The sequence below is a fragment of the Choloepus didactylus genome, chromosome 7 (genome assembly GCF_015220235.1).
Source record: "Choloepus didactylus isolate mChoDid1 chromosome 7, mChoDid1.pri, whole genome shotgun sequence".
Taxonomy (NCBI): domain Eukaryota; kingdom Metazoa; phylum Chordata; class Mammalia; order Pilosa; family Megalonychidae; genus Choloepus; species Choloepus didactylus.
Genome location: NC_051313.1, coordinates 90,824,154 through 90,836,588, shown reverse-complemented (window position 1 = coordinate 90,836,588; position 12,435 = coordinate 90,824,154). Strand labels below are relative to the sequence as shown.

General features: G+C 39.0%; 1 pseudogene; it reads right to left on the bottom strand.

The window, feature by feature from the left end:
* Nucleotides 1–5,111: 5,111 nt before the first annotated feature.
* LOC119539215 lies at nt 5,112–6,079 on the bottom strand (annotated as a pseudogene).
* Between the last annotated feature and the right edge of the window lie 6,356 nt (nt 6,080–12,435).

The following is a 12,435-nucleotide window of genomic DNA, read 5'->3' as shown; positions in this document are numbered from 1 at the left end:
TTCATTTTCGAGTGGCCCCTGGGAATGATTTCTGAAATTCTATAAACTATGGCTTTATAAAACCCAAATCACTTTTCAGAAGCAGATTTAATTTCCAGCAGTGGAAGAACTCTACTGGAGCAGGGAGAGAGAATGAATCATCTCTATGGTTCCATATTTACCCCCAAAGAAGAAGCCTATAGCAATTTATCATCATAAATCCTGTATATTCACTTAAGTCTCACTGTAAAATATTTGGAGGTTAAAAGAATATATATAAACTAGAAAGCAATAGAGTAAAAAAGTCAAAGAAATGAAGAGAGAGAGTGGAACACACTAAGAACATGTGTCTCTGTAACTCTGTAGTTCAAATTTCTGATTTCAGTTATAGACCTGATGCAAAGTTCTTTGAAAACTGGCATCCCACCAATTTCAGAAGAACCTATCATCCAATTTCTGCAAAGTTCTTTGAAAACTGGCATCCCACCAATTACAGAAGAACCTATCATCCAATTTCTAAAGAGAAATAGCATTTGATGTTTTAAATAATTCTGATATACATCTAAAGAAAATTTGTGTCATAGGCAAAAAATTTACCTTGCTTTATCTCTATGTTTTTTACATTCTCTAGAGTCTGATAAATCTGTTTATTTCACTTAGAGTTCTGGTAGCAAACACTTGACATTCTAATAAATTAGATAATTTCAGTAGACCAATATGCTGAAAAAAGATACTTGCTGGGAAGACATTGGCTACTGGATTTGTATCAATAATTCTTTACTTATAGCTTTTAATATTTCATTTTAGTAAATATTAAGATATCAGGCATTTTAAGCTTTAGAAGAAGAGTATGTTGGTTTGTAGCTGTTATATACCCCAGAAAAGACTGTATTCTTTTAATCCATTCTTGTGGGGGCAGACCTACTGTTGGGTGGGACCTTCTGATTAGGTTGTTTCCATAGGGATGTGACTCAGCCCATTCAAGGTGGACCTTAATCCCCTTGCTGGAGTTCTCTATGAGAGGATAAAAGACAGATGAAACTCAGAGAGCTCACAGAAGCTGAGACATTTTGGAGACAGCCATTGAAACCAGAAGCAGGAGAGAACCTAAGAGATGAAATCCAGAGTTTGCTCCAGAGATGCGAAGAAAGGACCCACAGGAGCTGAGAAAGAAAGCCACTGAAACCAGAAGCTAAACTGAGGAAAGAAGGACCAGTAGACATCACCATGTGCCTTCTTATGTGACAGAGGATCCCTAGATGCCAGCAGCCTTTCCTCAGAGACGGTATCCTCCTGTTGATGATTTAATTTGGACATTTTCACAGCGTAAGAATTGTAACTTGTAACTTAATAAATCACCGTTGTTAAAAGCCAACCCATTTCTGTTACATTGCATTCCGGAAGTTTTGCAAACTGAAACAGATTTTGGTACCACAACTGGGGTGCTGCAATTTGCAAATACCAAAAATGCTGGAACAGCTTTATAAATGGGTAAGGGGAAGATTCTGGAAGAACTGTGAGATGCTTGATAGGAAAGACCTAAATTGCTTTGAAGAGATTGTTGGTAGAAATATGGACTCTAAAGATACTTCTGATGAGGCCTTAGAAATGATGAATGTGTCATTGCCAACTGGAAGAAAGGTGACCCTTGTTTTAAAGAGGCAGAGAATTTTGCAAAATTGAGTCCTTTTGTTGGATGGGTGGGAGTACTTGAAATCAATGACCTTGGATATCTAGCTATGGACATTTCTAAACTAAATGTGGAAAATGCAGCCTGGCTTCTCCTTGCAGCTTACAGTAAAATGTGAGAGTAAAGGAATAAGTTGAGGATTGAACTCTTGGGTACCAACAAACCAGAAATTCATGGTCTGGAAAATTCTGGGCTTCCAGAGGATAGTGCCCCATGTGAGGATTTAACCAAACATGGAACCAGTCAGCCATCTTAGGACAAGCCAGGATTGGAGATGGAGTTATCCAGAAAGGATTTGTGGAAGGTCCTATTGTCTGATGGTTGGGATCCCTGTTTTTTGTGAGATCTGTATGAACAGAACCACTGCCATCTGGACTAAAAGGGACAGAAAAGGGACAGATTGAAAGAAACATAATTTCAAAGGCAGAACCATGGAAACAGTTCTGGAGCCAAGAGGGGCCAGGAGATCAGACCCACACATGCACATGGAGAGGGTGAGTTTGTCCCAGAGTTTGCAGAGGGTAGACCTTCCACCCCATTGTTCAGAGAAGAGTGCTGCCACCTTAATGCTCTCAGATGCCTGGGGAATTTTTTTTTTTTTAATCTTCATTTTATTGAGATATATTCACATACCACACAGTCATACAAAACAAATTGTACATTCGATTGTTCACAGTGCCATTACATAGTTGTACATTCATCACCTAAATCAATCCCTGACACCTTCATTAGCACACACACAAAAATAACAAGAATAATAATTAAAGTGAAAAAGAGCAATTGAAGTAAAAAAGAACACTGGGTTTGTTCTTTTTTGTTTCCTTCCCCTATTTTTCTACTCATCCACCCATAAACTAGACAAAGTGGAGTGTGGTCCTTATGGCTTTCCCAATCCCATTGTCACCCCTCATAAGCTACATTTTTATACAATTATCTTCGAGATTCATGGGTTCTGGGTTGTAGTTTGATAGTTTCAGGTATCTACCACCAGCTACCCCAATTCTTTAGAACCTAAAAAGGGTTGTCTAAATTGTGCGTAAGAGTGCCCACCAGAGTGACCTCTCGGGCTCCTTTTGGCATTTCTCTGCCACTGAAGCTTATTTCATTTCCTTTCATGCCTGGGGAATTGAAGGGGACTTGGCTGCCCCATTGTTCAGGAAGAATGCTGCTGCCCCAGGCCTCAGAGAGGGTGGAACTCATTCCCCTGGGGATTGGAAAGAGCCTGGCCACCACCCCACTGTTCTAAGGTGGTTGAGTGTGTGCCCCAGAGATGGCAGAGAGTCTGGGCACCACCCCAATGCTTGAAGAGGGTGGGGCCTAGAACAAGGTGATCTCTCCAATGCTTGGAAGTGTTGAAACCCTCACCCCAGTGTTTGGAGAGAGCAGGGCCACTGCACAAGCCCTTGGAAAGGGTGGGACTGCTGCTGTCTCAAGCCCTGAGGATAAAACATCTTTCTGTAAATGACTCTCAGACTTTGAAATCTAATGGAGTTTGCCCTCAGGTTTTTGGAACTGTCCAAAAAAAGGGGTCCAGTTACCCCTTTTTTCCTTCCAATTTTTCCCTATGGCAGTGGGAATGTTTATTCTATGAATGTCCCTCCTCTGTATGTCAGAATCAGATAACTTGTTCTAAGTTTCATAGGTCCACAGCTGGAGGGGAATTTTGTCTTAGGACAAACCATGCCTATAACTGATTTTGATAAGACTTCATACTTATTTATTGTTATTTAAGTGATTTAAGCTTTTGTGATATTGTGATGGAATGAATGTGTTTGCATATGAAAAGAACATTGTCTTTTGGGGTCCAGAGCATGGAGTATGTGCTTGGTTTAGAGCTGTTATATACCCCAGAAAAAAACTATGTTCTTTTAATCCATTTTTGTGGGGGCAGACTTATTGCTAGGTGAGATTTTTTTTTTAAATAAAGTTTACATTTTATTTATGTGGCATTTCACATGCTCTATGCATTCATGATTACATTTCCCACAACAAGCATTAAATACCAGGGCAAACCTCCCCAGCCAAATCCTTCCCACCAAATTCAAATGATCAAAACAAACTGTCCTGTAACAGTCATTTTAAAATCACAAAGATTTCACTTGTTTCTGGTTCCAAACCCATGGGACTACTACATGGTACCAAACTGTACTGTGCCAAAAAAGTACCTGGGTTTTGACACTGCTGGATAATAATTGCTGGCATTTTAAAATCACATCCAAGTTTTTTATGATGTTCTCATTTCCAAGAGAACAAAGACAAAAGCAATATGAACAATAGATCCCTATGTTAAAAAGAAGAGAAAACTCACTGAAAAGGAACATGCAGGAAAATTAAGGAAATACCAATTTCTATTCAGTGCTCAATTAAAAAAAAAAAACGAAGAAGCAATGTATCGTGCAAATGAAACAATTACAGGAAGCTGGGAAGAATTTTGGTAGAATAAAATGATTTTTTTAAAAAGGAGCCAGTGTTTGCAAACTGAAATATTTAGTTCAACGTAATTGTTCAAAATCTGATGTGTAGCTATGTATGTATAGATGTGTGTGTATGTGTGTAACTCATCTATTTTTCCCCCAGTATTACTCTTAAACTACAAGAGCTAGAGATGGTATTCCAGAATAAAATTTTGTAGAATCCTGTGAATGTGCTAAAATAACAATTATGGATACAAAGAGGGGTAAAAGCTGGGATTAAGCAACAATTAAAGAATATTTGAAGTAGAATGTGGACTACTTAGAGAGGATTAAAATAAAAACAATAAATATAAGAAATGATTTTACATCTGAGGTGAATCACTGTTGGCCTACCATGCATAAGGCCAGATTGCTTTGAAGAATTCATACTCAGGTCTTAAAACTTACAAATATATATATATATATATATATATATATATATATATATATACCCTTATATTCATGATTTAATGTCTAATTTACATTAGCTTTAAATTATGCTATACTTATTTATATTCTAATTTCAAATACTTTACTGCCATTAGGGAAAAAAAGTCATTTCATGAATATATACACAATGTCTGTATTGTATTATACTTCTAAAGCTATAAATATTTTGGCAGTTTGTATGGTGGTTGAATAGTTGAAAAGAATGAGATACAGCCTTAGGAAAAATGAATTAGATTCTTACCAGTGTTATAGGAAAACACTAACAGATGTAGTGCTAGGGAAAAGCAAAGTCAAGTCCAAATTTCCAAATTTCCATCATTGCCAACCATTAACATCAACTCACTTCTGACATCCCTAATCCACAGTGATCAAATGTCCATAGACCTGCTAAAAATATGTGTGATCTTGGTATATGGTATTAAATAATATGTCTTCTAGCTAGAGTGTGTACAACCAAAACACACACAGAACACAGGATTATGCTCCAATGTTATGTGAGCATTTGGTACAAAAATGTGCATGTGGCTGCTAAGCCCAGTCTAGTGATTCCCTTTGGTTGACTTCTTCTAATCATTTCTCTGCTTCTGCTTCCTCTTCTTGCCACCTTCTTTGAATCCTGTTGAATACATGGAGAGATCCCAGTTGCTGGTGACCTGAGGTTTACCTTGTTCATTATCCTCCTCACAAATACATATGTTTGGGTAAATTGTTAGGTCTGTGAGACTTCAGCGAATGGACATTAACTGGCTGGGAAGGCAGGGCATTTTGTCCTCTGCCTGCATTCTTCTGCAAAGTCTTCTTCATCTGCCACATCATTTATTGTTTAGGACTTTAACTGGCCATCTTCTTCAACTTCTACTCTTCCTTAACCATTCTCAGTAATCTTCTTTGAAGTGAATTTTCTGCCTTTAACTATTTTAGAAGAAGTTGATATAGATTTGAAGTTGCCCATCCTACTAACACCAAAGGATGCTGAAGAAAACGAAGGAAGTCCCCATGCCCCAGTAAAAAACCAATGAAGTAAATCCTGTATCGAAAGAAGAAAATCCACCTCCAAAAGAAGGAAACCCACTGAAGGCAGAGAAAAAAGATCCTGCGCCCCTGTTTCTGGTTCTGTAGAGGCCTCTTTGATTTCCAAAAAACTCCTCAAATGGATCTTCAAAATAGTCAAAATAAAATGGGTCCTTTCCACCAAAAAATTCCCTGAAGACATCACTGGATTACAGAATGTAAAGCCAAACTCAAATGGACCATCAAAATGACTTCCACCTCCACGACCACCATTTAATCCTTCTTTGCCATATTTGCCATAGAAGTCCCATTTTTTAGCATCTGATAACACCTCATATGCCTAAGATTACTTGTTTGAGTCTTCTCTCTGCTTCTTCTTTATTCTCAGGACTTTTTTTATCAGGGTGCCACTTCAGTGCCAATTTTTGATATGCCTTTTAATATCCTCAGGTGAGGCATGTCCCTGCACTCCTAGAACTTCATGGTAATCCGCCATGTTTTAACAGATTGTTGAAACAAGTCCCTAAGGAGGTTGGCAGACAGTGGCAGGAAGGAGGAGAGGCTGGGCGGCGGGGCCCATGGTCTCTCAGCTCCATCACAGCTGGTGCTGGTGGAGGCAGTGGCAGCTGATTCCTCATGCTCTCCTTTCTCTCCTTTTCTCCAACAACAAACAGGAAGTACAGCAGGCATAGGGCAGCCAGCAATGCTGGGTCCCACCCCCCCCACCCCACCCGCTGCCATTGATCTACTGAGGCCGCTGTTGGGTAGGGCCTTTTGATTAGGTTGTTTCCATGGAGATGTGACCCAACCCATTCAAGGTGGCTCTTAATCTCCTTGTGGGAGTCCTTTATGAGAGGAAAAAAGACAGATGAAACTCAGAGAGCTCAGAGAAGCTGGGAGAGAGACATTTTGGAGATGGCCGTTGAAACCAGAAGCAGGAGAGAACCTAAGAGATGGAATCCAGAATTTGCCCTGGAGATGCAAAGAAAGGACCCACAGGAGCTGAGAGAGAAAGCCACTGAAACCAGAAGCTAAACCCAGAAAAAGGACCAGCAGACGTCACCATGTGCCTTCCCATGTGACAGAGGAATCCCGGATGCCAGCAGCCTTTCCTCAGGGAAGGTATCCTCTTGTTTTTGCCTTAATTTAGACATTTTCACAGCCTTGGAATTGTAACGTGTAACTCAGTAAGTCCCCACTGTTAAAAGACAACCCATTTCTGGTATATTGCATACTGGCAGCTTTAGCAAACTTAATCAGAGATTATTAATATTACATATTAACCTGTATAATAATATTAATTCACTGTCCACCATTTACAAAGCACTGTACTAGACACCTCTGGAATTATAGTGATTTTCACATACTGAAAGCTCTATAAAAAGCTATTATTATTTTGCATATGTTTATTGAACACTTATAAATGCCAGGCTCTACAAAATTACTTTTCAGAAGCAGATTTAATTTCCGACAATGGAAATTAAGGTCATCCAACCAGTAAATTACTTTTTTTGCATTAACTGTTTACATGGATTATGTCACTCAATCCTCACATAAATAAAAGAGGTACTATTTTATCCCCATTTTATAGATGAGGAAATGAGGTGAGGAAAAGCTGAGCAACTTGCCAACATCTAGTTGCAAGCATCAGAGCAAAGATTCTTCTGTCCTCGGAGCCTATGCACTAACCACTCTGCTGTAGATCTGCTCCATCTTCTCATACTAATGAGGGAATTAGTATAAGGATCAGAGGGAAAATTGAATAAATACTACATAAGCCTAAAAACATGCATATAAATTATTACAGCAGTAAAAGATTACAGGCATGGTTGCTAAATGGGATGCTCACAGGTAGTGCCTTGTGTCTTGTCTTGTATTAATTCAAATGGCTGCTTAACCCATATTGTTGTTTAGCATTTTACACATATATGAATCTTTTCCTCAATTGGATTATGACCTCACTGATAGCAGGGACTATTTTCTATTTTGGGTATCTGCCATAACAGCTGATACAGAGACACATACATAGTAAGTGCTTTGTAAATATTTGTGTCATAAATGATGGAATTATAGGCAATTGAGACATTGCTGGAGTGGCTATAACTTAAGCGAAGTAACAAAGGCCTGGATGAGATAGAACAAGAAGAAAGAATAGATTCAGGATATGGGTTATAAGTTAGGCAACATTTATGGAGCATCTCCTATTTGAAGTACTTTAGAGGTATTAAACCCTTTACCCTTTATAACAACAATCCTGTGAGGTGGATACTATTATTATCCCCTACTTTATGGATTTATGGATGAAACAGAGATAAATAATTTGCCTTAGGTCACCAAACCAGTAGGTGGTTTTGCTGGGGACTCATGCAATCTTGTTCTGTCTTTGGCCCTTTAGAAGATGCAAGGATAGTTTGAGTAACCATATGATGTTAAGAGTTCAAAGGTTACAAAAAAAATCCTCGACTGGAATATTAAAATGTTATAGCATTGCCTAACATGGAGGGAAAGGGGGAATGAGAAGGGCACAAAGGGAAGATAAGCAGTTAATGCTTTTCCACATTCAGCTAGAGTGGCCCATAAAACATTCCCTGGAAGCATCTTAGGGAAAGAAAGACAACAGAGGACTGACCTCAGTAGAGAGATTAATAACAACAACACATTGTGAACATAATTAACAATTAACGGCACTGAGATATATACCTGAATGTGGTTAAGTTGAACATATGGCAATAGAATAAAATTAAATAAAAAAAAATCCATGAACTGTACCATGCAAACACTAAACCCTAAGTTAAACCATGGGCTACAGTTACTAGTACAATCATAAAATGTGCTTTCAATATTTCATACATTGTAACAAATGTACCACACTAAGGCAAGGTGTTAATAATAGGGTGGTTTATGGGAATCCTGTATTTTATGCATGATTGGTTCTGTAAACCCACAAGTCCTCTAGTAAAAAAATTAGAATAATAATTACAAAACAACAACAGACATTTGTATATCCCTTTATCTTTCACAGGAATTGGGTTTAGTGAGATAATTAACATAAATCCTAAATTGAATGACTGACCTATCTCTTCCCATCTACAAAGTTTTCTTTAACACAATCTCATAGGTCTTCACAATTCCATGAAGTTATGTTTCTTATTTTAGAGAGAAGAAAACTGAGACTCTCAGAGTTTAAGGGACTTTCCTAAGATTTCTTGCCTAATTAGATGCACGTGCAGGTCAAAACTCAACTTCTGCCTCCTTCTTGTCACAAAGATTTCAGCTTAAAGGACATCCATTTAGAGCAGCCTCTTCTGGAAGTACAAACTGAAGTCACCACACTCCATCACTCTTTATCTCATCCTCTATTATCATTCACAACATAGCTCTCATCTCTGTGGTATATCTTTGCATTTTGTTTTTCTTCTATTTGATCTCACTGGAATGTGCAGGGACTTTGGACAGTCTTGTTCTCTGATCTTTAGCTAAGCAATATCTGGCACTTAATCAAGGTTTACTGCAGAAATGAATGGAACCCAAATCCCCAAAGCCTTTCGTCTTATTGATGACAGAGGACATGATCACTGAAAAAGTGCAGGTCAGTGGAGCAATATATTCACACCCATCTTCTCCCTCCCGCTGTTCTCTCTGTGAGACAACTGCTAATTTACAAGAGAAAATGTGGTAGTTTAAAAAGCAAGGGGAGGGGAGGGAATGAAAGAAAATAGAGATTAATCAGGGAACTGACAGAAAACTCTTCCCAACAATGAAAGTGGTTTTAGATTGAGTAACAATGGAAACATCCTAGGGGTAGCCAAAGAGATGAAGAAAGCAAACCAGATAGTGGCAGTATATCAAAAAGTCATTGGGTACTCACATAAATTTATGCCAACTTTATTAATTTATTATTAGCCCCTACCTAAAAAATGTGCTTTAACCAAAAATTCATATAACATCTTTATGGTTTCCCTTCCCATATCCTATATTCCCTATACATATAAAAGTTGAATCACACTGTTTCTGTGATTGTTCCTGCCAAATCCAAAGGTAAGATCAGTTCCAGTTTGCTTTGCTTGCTTAGTTATCTGTCCATATCCTGTATAACATCAACAATGCACAGAAGTTTCCTTTATCCACTTGAAACACAATAATTTTCATACCCACGTATGGGCATGTGTGGCTTCCACTGGAACAGAACCTGGGAATTTTCATTAAACCCAAAACGAGTGCAAGGACAAGTAGATCAGTGGTCAGTATGGATGACAGGGTTTCAGTGCCAGCTCAGCCAGTTCTGCTGCAAGCAGCTGTGTTACCTAAGATGAGAAATGCCGTGCCTGAATCTGCAAAATGGGAAGAATAGTAGTGCCAATTCATGCAGTTGTGATAATTAAATAAACCATGCCTGGCAAGTAGTAATTGCTCCAAATTTAGCTATTTTTATCAGATAGCATCAGATGCCTGAAAAGCTGTCCAGCTGCTAAGGGTGGGGCTTTAAAGGGCCTTTCAATTTCTTCCACTTTCTGTCAGTGGACTCTTTGGTTAATGGAGAAACAATCATCCCCTTTTACAGCATTTGAATAAGAGATATTTCTCTTCTGCCTTAGGTGCATCAAAATCTTCATATCTGTATCTGTAAGCTCCAGTCCACCACCTGTGAGCTGTCTGCTCATCTTTTACACACTGTGAAAAGGCTTCTGCTAAGACACCTTTGGGCTCTGTGCAACCTGATCCTCTTCACAGTGTCCAAGAGGTGGATAGGGTGAAATGGAGGGTTGTGTTTGGAATCACCAGCAAGGCAGAATGTGGTAATGTCTAAATGTCCAGGGAGTGGGAACCTGATGTCAGAGATTCATGCAGTCAGATGTCAGAGCCCTCTAGCCTTCCAAGGTCCTTTTTTACAAACTCAGGTAATAACAATTGAAGCTTCCACAATTCCGTACTTTTGTGAGAGTACCCTCTTCTCCTTCTTGGCATCCCTCTCTGAGGGAGACATAGTTCTTAAATCCACACTGCTGTGCCCACTGTCACTCATCACCTCAGACAGTCAACCTGCTCCAGATCCCTGCAGATCACTTTGATAAGCTTCTCCTGGCCAGTACTGCCTGCCCAAATTCCCTTCCCAAGTGTTAACAGAGGTTACTCCCTTAACTCCTCTAAGACAGCTAAAACCAAGCGATAGCATTTAACAAAACTTACTGAAGACTTGAAAATATAATTGGGAATTACAATGAGAAAAGAGAAATGTAGCCCCATAGAGTGGCCATCCCCGTCCAAAGGAGGTAGTGCACTGTCAAGAGCACGGGTTCAAGAGGCAGACATTCTGGCCCCCCTGCTTACTGGTGTGCTTCAGAGGGCACCCACCTCACAGAAAGACCTTGAAGATTAAATGAGTCCACATAAACGTTACTTAGAATTCTGCCTGACACCTAGCAAGCACTCAGTAACTGTTTATTATTATCAGTTATCATTATCACTACTTCTTGTCTCTATTTCTTGTCTCTGGCACTCAGCCTGCCACCAATCTCTAGGGATTAACTGAACTCCTATGAGATCTCTGCCAGTTCCCTTCTCCCAAATCCAAAGCCCCAATTTTTTCTGGGATTGAGGGATCAGGGGAAAATCTTTTCTGCCCCTCAATAGACTAATATGCACCCAAAGATAAATTTATTATTCTGTAGATCAGTTATTTATTAATTTGTATTTCTCAATGATGGAATAGGATTTTTGCTTTACTCTGCAAAACAAAGGTCCATTAAAGTGCTTTTCCCCCAATGGAGGGTCATATTCAAGGCAATGGGGGTGCAAAGGAAACAGACAATAAAATAAATCAGCAAAAAATTCATAACTACTAATTGAGAAGAATGTTATGAACAGTTTCCTGTGATAGAATGTAATGCGGGGAGCTACTTCAGATTACATTGCTAGAAAAGGCCTCTCTGAAGAGATGACATTTAAGAAAGACCTGAAGAATGAGAAGGAACCAGCTTGCCAATTCTTCCCCCAAATTTTGTGTTTTGGTAATTGACACAGATACATTTATTTAGGGAATGTTGATTTCCATGGATCCCTCCCCACCCCAACCCCCAGCCCCATGAGATGGGTAATGATTGGGTTTAACTGATTGGGGTAATGCGATCCCCTTTCCACTAGTGATTGATGTTGGAGTTGGTATGTGACTAAGTTCTGGCAAATGAGAACATAAGTAGAAATATGCTGGAAGACTTCTATGAGAGCTTTAGCTGTTGTTTTTTAAAGGGAGAAACAGGAGATGACAGCTCACCATCGCCACCCTTTCCCTCTCCTTCTGCTCAGTGTAGAAGGGATGCATGGAATGGTGACTGCTATTTTGAGATTATGAAGCAACAAGCAAATATGCTACGCATGATTAAGTCAAAAAACAAAAACAAGATGAATCTTTGATGAACTTATTGAGCTATTAGACAGCCCTGAAACCTGCTGCCAGACTCTTTAATGTGAGAAAAATAAAATGGTATTTGTTTAGGCAAACTGCTAGATTTTCTGTTATTTGCAGCTAAAAGCATTCCTAATAAATACAGTACTGTAGCGACATGATCATATTTACTTTTTAAGAAGATCCTTCTCCTGCTCTAGGGAGAATTAGATCACTAGCAGTCCAGTACTGTAAATTTTCTGTATAAGTTCAGTTTGCATTGCAAATTCATAATCACACAGGCTTAGAGGTAAAGGGAGACTTATCACCTCAAATGAGAGGAAAGACTTCAGAACCTTCTCTCCTTACCATTAACTAGCTGTTGGAGAAGTGTTGACTCATCTGAGAAAAAAGAGCATTAAGTCCAGGTGTACTTTTCATATCAGACTCCATTCAGTCTTTTCCTTATG